The sequence below is a fragment of the Belonocnema kinseyi genome, chromosome 8, assembly GCF_010883055.1.
Source record: "Belonocnema kinseyi isolate 2016_QV_RU_SX_M_011 chromosome 8, B_treatae_v1, whole genome shotgun sequence".
Lineage (NCBI taxonomy): Eukaryota > Metazoa > Arthropoda > Insecta > Hymenoptera > Cynipidae > Belonocnema > Belonocnema kinseyi.
In genome coordinates, this window is record NC_046664.1 from 63,536,066 (window position 1) to 63,543,755 (window position 7,690).

Sequence of the window (7,690 nt, forward strand, 5' to 3'; positions counted from 1 at the left end):
TCCCAAAATACGGAGGCCATAACCTTTCCGACCCATTGTTGCGTTTTTGGACACTTCGGAGCACTTTGGCCCGGTGGAACCCACTGTTTTGCCTGTTGCGTTAACTCAGGAGTGTAGTAGTGGATCCAGGTTTCATCCATGGTTATGAATCGGTGCAAAAACTCGGTCGGCTTACGCGAAAATAATGCCAAATTCCGCTGGGAAGTTGTCACACGAATTCGTTTTTCGTCCACTGTAAGCAAACGCGGCACCCATCGCACGCAGAGCTTCTTCATGCCCAAAACTGAATGCACGATATTGCCCACACGTTCCACTGATATGCCTACAGCATTATCTACCTCTTTCAATTTCACTTTGGGATCATTCAACATCATATCATGGATTTTTTCGACATTTTCTGGTGTAGTGACCTCTTTTGGGCGCCCAGATCGTTCAGCATCAACTGTGCTTGTACGGCCACAACGAAACTCGGTAAACCACTTGTGAATCATTCCAATCGACGGTGCAGAGTCCGGGTAATACTTATCCAGCTTGGCCTTGCTCTCGGATATCGTTTTCTTGCGAAGATAGTAGTGTTTGATCAAAACTCGAAACTCAGATTTTTCCATATTAAAAAAAACTCGGAGGTTAGTCGCTTCTCAGTGCTGTAACTTGTAAATGCGTAAACATAAATGGCTGAAGTTTTGACAGGCGTCATTTGAAGGATCAAGCTCGACGAAAATGGTTCACATTAGTGAATACTAATGCCATCTCTTAGAATTTTCAGGTACTTATCAGACTGCCTAGTAGGTAATGAGGGGAATGATTATGGTTTTCTGTCAATTTCGAAAGTGGCGCATATAAGCGCATTTGAAATCCTATACGAAGAGATCATTATAAATTTGTATACTACAATTCAAGTTATTTGGAGATATCATCGAATAGTGAATCGTAACAAGCGGTAATGAGGGGGTTTATTATGGTTCTTTGTCAATTTCGAAAGTGGCGTATATGAGCGCATTTGAAATCCTATATTAAGAGACAATTCTAAATTTTTATACTGCGATTAAAGTTATTTGGAGATATATTTGGATTGTAACAAGTGGTAGTGAGGGGGTTGATTAGGGTTTTTTGTCAATTCTGAAAGTAGTGCATATGAGCGCATTTGAAATCCTATCCGAAGAGATCATCATAAATTTTTATATTGCAGTTTAGGTTATTTGGAGATATCATCGGGTATTGGATCGGTAGCAAGTGTTAATTGGGAAGTTGATTATGATTTTTTGTTAATTTTGAAAGTGGCGCATATGAGCGCTTTCGAAACCCCATAGGAAAGTCACTTCATCAATGCGGATTGAAAATTTTTTATTTTGTTGCTAATCATTCGTGGGCAATTTTCAAGATTTTAGAAAAATATGTTATAGCGCATATGAGCGCATTTGAAGACGAATAAATCCATGTCCGCAACTTTATATTACACATCACTGTTGAAATTTTAACACCTGCGTTACACTGCCCCCCCCCCCCAATCATGATATCTTTGTTAATTATCTAGTGCAAAATTTTTCAGGGGTGGAGCATTTGAGCATATTTGAAGTTATGAAAGATAAGTCTGATGATTTGAAAAAATTTAATTAGTTTAGAAAAAGGACGCCAGCCCTCCCCCCCGTTTTACACGCTGATAACTCGGTTATCAATTTGGCGCAAATTTTTTTGCTTATGGCGTATATGAGCGTATTTCAATCCCATAGAAAACTCCCTTTATCATTGCGGATTGCAAACTTTTTATTTGGTTGGTCATAACTTCGTGAAAATTTGTTACCTCTATATTTTGGGCAATTTTCAAGATTTAAAAAAAAATTTGATGGCGCATACGAGCGCATTTGAAACCCCATCGTAAACTCCCTTTATCGATGCGGATTGCAAACTTTTTATTTTGTTAGTCATCACTTCGTAAAATTTTGTTACCTCCATATCTTGGGCAATTTTCAAAATAAAAAAAAATATATGGCGCAGATGAGTGCTTTTCAAGACGAAAGAATCCATGTCCTTAACTTTATATTGCACATTCCTGTTGAGGATTTAACACCTGTGTTACACTGGCCCCCCATCCAAAATATGATATCTTTGTTAATTAGCTAGCGCGACATTTTTTAGTGATGGCGAATTTGAGCGATTTAAATTTTTATTTTTTAAATGGGGGGGGGGGGGGGGGGGGGGTAGCGTGAAGCATTTGGGACGCAATTCAGTGGGCTTTATAAAACCCAAAAATTAAGAGTGGGGGCTGGTATAAATGATCTCAGATTATGCAGTGTTACCACTAACTGATCACGAATTAGTATAGAGACGGAAATACTATAATAAAGATTCAATGACTGTGATTTTTGTGCAGCATGCATCTGGCTGACAAATCTAGATGCAATTTGTTGCGTCTATGGGCCATGACGGCGATACTTGAGCAAAATACAATTTTCTGCCCAAACCTTGCAAAAAATTAAGAACAAAGCGTTTGAGGACAAGTGTCCTCTTCATATTAAGAAACCAGACTGCGATGCACCTTGGTGGAATCCTGGTCTTGAGGATCTGAAAAAGGTTACTATACTCTGTTCCCCGAAAGAAGGCCCTACAGGCGCACATGGGGTTAGTCGATTCTTGGAAGAGAATCGTCCTTACGCTTGTTTACACTTAGTTTTTTCATTTCTCTTTACATTATTCCATTGGTCCTAGTTGAATATTTATTACTTTCCTTGGGATTCTTTCTCAAATTGTTTGCAATATTTTTACCAGACATTACCCACAAAAGAAAAGGATCTCACCGCGCGCAGGTCTCGAGTTACAGGGGACATTATGCCGATTCCAATGATATGTAATTCATCCATAACGGTTGAAAATTGTATAACTAATCAATATTGAATTGAAAATTAAACTAAAGTTTCTTCAATCAAACTTCTTCCAATTTTCGACTTTCCTAGACAAGTAATATACGTATCATTGGAATCGGAAAAATTTGTAGATGCTAATTATTCTATTTTCCAATCGTCAATTGCAATATAAATTTTTATTAAATTTCTTTACTTTCATCTGCCTGTGGACAAAAGCACCCTGCTAGGGTAAGCTCACCCAAACTGAGGTCCGTGAACAAACAGAAAAGTATTATAAAAACATCAAGTCCATTATCCACTAGTGTCATAAATCAATCTAGAATAGAGTTTTTCAGGAAGTTAAAGGTCTTCACTTCAGATTGACTGAAAGATCTCAAGAAATTCGGACTTCTTGCAAAAATTGTATAATAGGCTGCGCGAAGAAAACTAAAATTGGTCGTTCTGTAGGGTCTTCTCCCAGTAATACGTATTGACACTCATTGCAAAATAAAATTAATTGTTAAACAAGTAAAACTATTTAAAGCCCGGGAGATGATTGAATATTCCCCATTTTAATTCAAAAATTCAAAACAGATTGGCATTGAAAAAGGTTAGAGCAATGTTTATTTTAAAGCTGAGTAAGGATACCTGCTGTGACGTGCAACTGTAGCATTTCCAGACATAGAGGGGGCATTTAGTAGCACGCTAATGGAATCTATATCATAAGATTCTGATGAAATACACAGTCTGAGTAACACAGTGAGTAGGTGAATGCACTCCATGTTGAAAAGAAGAATAGTACATACTTCACTTGATGGTAATGAAGTGAAGGCTAACGTTTCAAGAGGTTACCAACCGGAAAGAGTTCTTTTATCCACCCAGTAGGTGCTTATCATTGATGATCTGATTCGTGTTTTAACCTAATGAGGTTTTTAGAGTCAGAGTTATGTCGACGACATGGTAATCCAGATAAACATAAGGGCACCTTAGTAAAACTCATGTACTCAGCGCTTATTATATTAGATCCATGGTGCAAAGACCGTTACTTGTCCGTTAACCCAGATAAGAGGGAGTTTATGGTATTCCCCTAAAGAAGGAAAGTTCCTGACCTTAGAAAACCCCTAATTCTACGGTTCCGAAGTACAATTTTCAGATTGAGAACAATATTTAGGAGTAATATTTGACCCTAAATTAACCTATAAATCTCTGTTGACGCAGTTTCAAAGAAAGCTAAGATGTCTTTCTCGGCCTGTAGATGCACAATACGGATAAATTTGGGTTTAAAACTCAGGATTACTTCCTGGTTATATACAATAATAATCATACCATTATAGTATATGCACCAACGAGCTGGTTGTCAATTAATCACCTAATCAATACTATACAACAATTGGCGAGCCCCCAAATGGTTTTTTGCTTGAAAATCACTTATACTCTGAAAACAACACCAACAGCAGCTCTTGAAGGCATTCTAGACATCCCGTCATTGCACCTTTTCATACGGAAAATTGCAGCACAAGAAGTCTATAGACTGCTACTGAAGGGGTTTCCTTAGTGATGTAGAAGTGCCTGACCTATATGATATCAATAACCACATGCTATGCGAGGATACTGTTCTCGCTATGCAAACTGATGATGTGTTGAGGAAACTATCCTTCATGAAACAATTCAAGATCATATTCCTTAAAAGAGCACATGGCTTGATAAAGAAAGCAGAAATTAATTATTTGCGAAAGAAGGTCACGTTTTGTACAAAAACGGCTCTAAATTCTCCTTGGGAACAGGGGCTGTAATCTGTAGAAAGAAACCCAGGGTTAAAATAATAATAGCACTAGGTACATTTCCTACAGTTTCCTAGGACGAAATATTAGTTATTAAAGCTTGCTTATAGGCAATTTGTGAACGGACATATGAAGTCCAGCACATCCACATTTATTCTGACAGTCAAGCTGCACACTCGGGCTCTTTCAGGCACTCTGCGAGGCTTGAGCATCGGAAGAGTTTACTTCCAGACTAGTCTGGAGTTGCTTTGAGAAATTTTGTAAGGTTGCCGGTAGAAAAGTATGTCAATCTGATGCACTGGCTAAGACGGAAGCAAAGATTCTGATTGATCCGAAACCCTATTACGGTATCTTGTACGCATCGATCAAAAAAGCCATTAAAAAAGGGCTCTCAGAGGAGCAGGCGAGATATTAGAATGGAAATAAAAAAATTGTGCATTCCAAGAAATTTATGTCTGGTACATGTATTAAGAGGACTAAATAACTCTTGATCATGCAAAGAAGGCTGTTTAATTTAGTAGTAGGGATACTACCTGGAAACTGTCGATTAATAAAGCACTTGATCAACATGAAGATTAGAATCAATCTACGTTGTAAAAAGGATGATTTTCACGTGGATAGGACTCATCACATGCTTTGTAAATATGATGCAATGACGTGCTTCAGAAACAGATACCTGGGGTCTATTTTCTCAAACCAGAAGATTTAGATGAAATCTCCTGTAGTTCACTGAATGCGTTTGTGGTAGAGACTGAGCTCATCGGAGATGCTTAAAGTTTAGGATATAACACAATAGGTTTTACCAAAGTGCTATGTGCAGTTAATGACCTGCCCACTCATATATTAATAATAATAATTAGATACGTAAAAAAAATATAGCGCGAAGAGTGAGTATTTTAATGAAATGTTTTTCATAAGAACAATAGAGTTTCAAGTAAATCTAATTTCTTTTAATCGTCTTCGCGAGAGGCTCTGGACTTTGTGAGAGCGTTTCCAAGGCTAGGCCTGGTCAGATTCTAGAATTCCAGCGATATTTAACCTGCTATAAGTATGTTCATTAGTGTTGTGAGAAGATCGATAATGATACGATTTACACCGGAAATATTGACCCTGAAACGATAACTCATCCACAATTCATCCTAGAGCATGTGACTTAATTTGCAATTGAATTATATCATGATAATCCGAATGAATTAAAAGCCATTGTAATTTCAGATGAAACTTATAGTTACAGCAGATGGAAGAAACAACGATGCCTCGATAATAATCAATAAGTTCGAAAAAGATATCAACAACATTAACGAAGGGTCTCAAGGTGGAGATATTTTTCTTGTAGATCGTGACTATAGAAATACAGTGCAGTTCTTGGAAAATGAACGGTACAATGTCCAATTGCCGCCTGTTATGGAAAGGTATCAGCGTCAACTCACGACTGAAATGGCCAATCGTGCCCGCTTGGTAACGATGCAGCGATGGGTATTCGTTGCTCGAAATGGTCACGTAAAACCCATTTTCAATTTCGTAGACGGACTTATTCCAAGGGCTGACGACTTACATTTGAAACATTTTTAATTGCTAACTAGAGGCTTGATAAATAAATGTCGAGTAGATCTACGAATGATAGATAAAACTGCTGCCCTAGCACGAGAGATTAAAACTCGACTGAATGATGTGAATGTGGTACAAGTGAGAGTTGAGCATGAAAATCTCGCTAAAAGAAATACCACGTGGGAACGTTTGAGACAGGAATACATTCCTGAGTTTCCTCGATTAGATCTTCAACATTTACGTGAACTGACCATTGTCCCATACCAACTTGAGTTAGCTCCTTCATATCTTCAGAACAAATTCGAGAATGAGAGTACTGCTATCTTTGAACTTGATAGAAACAGAGATGTACCAGGCTTTTTGAGGATCAGAATCTACTCTCGATTCAGAAATGCTACTCGCTTTCAGTTATGGATTACTTTTCGAGTAGGAGAAGTTAAAAACGATGAACAGGAAAATGGAGGCGACAGAGATATATTAGAATATTATTGTGCCTGCAAAGCTGGGGCAAGAACTTTGGGTTGTATTTCACATGTCGCGAGTGTCTTGTGGTTCCTCGGCAGGGCTCGGCATCAACAGTACATAAAATATCCCAGTACTATGCTCCTCCGATACGTCCAATATGCCGTAAATAGGAATAATGATGATGATGGTACCGGAATACGAGAATCTATAGACGATGGTGAATAATAGAGATTTGTAGAATGGAAAAAATAGACTAGAAAGGACTTATATGTGACTACTTTATGGTCTTAATAATTACGATGACTAAGGATTTTAAGTCCGACTTTACAACCTCCGCGTGGTGAACTCTGGGTAAAGCTAATGCAAGCTGCAGCGGTCAGCCGTTTTGAGGTATTCCAGTGTAATGAAAACAGGGTTCTAAAATTCAACAAGGTTAGGGTCACCCTAAATATTTACTATTGAATTGAATTTACGGTAAAACTTAAATTAGAATGTAGAATTCTACGCTCTTTTTATTTGCGGCTTCGTAAAAAGGGTTTGTTCCTTGTATTTCAGTTGAATAGCAAGCCTTAGATCAAGAGTTTTACAATAAACCTTAAAAAGCCTTATCTCGGAACCCGGGAGGTTTTGGGCTTTGCGACCACCGAGACATTTGTTCAAGATGCTGAGCTACGCAACATACACCAAATTCATCAGAATCAACTGAAACATAGAGCAAAATTCAACCAAATTAACCGAAACCACTTTTCCTTGAGAAATGTTCGGAGTTCTTTCTTGTTTTGGGGAAAAATAGCCAATCTCTTTGGGACTCTCCAGGTTAATATTTTATTTTTTAACCGAAAAGATGTTAGTGACTTAAAATCCTGAGCTAAGTCTGAGAAAATGAATTTTTATTAAAACACGCTAAATGGATTTAAATAAACTCTGATTTGAATAGCAAAGCCAGCAGATTGATTTTTACTAATCGAAACTACACCCAAATACTTCCACCCACCATTACGCAAAATATTAAGTCTCATTTACCTTTATATAGGGTGCCCATTACAACTGGTCTTG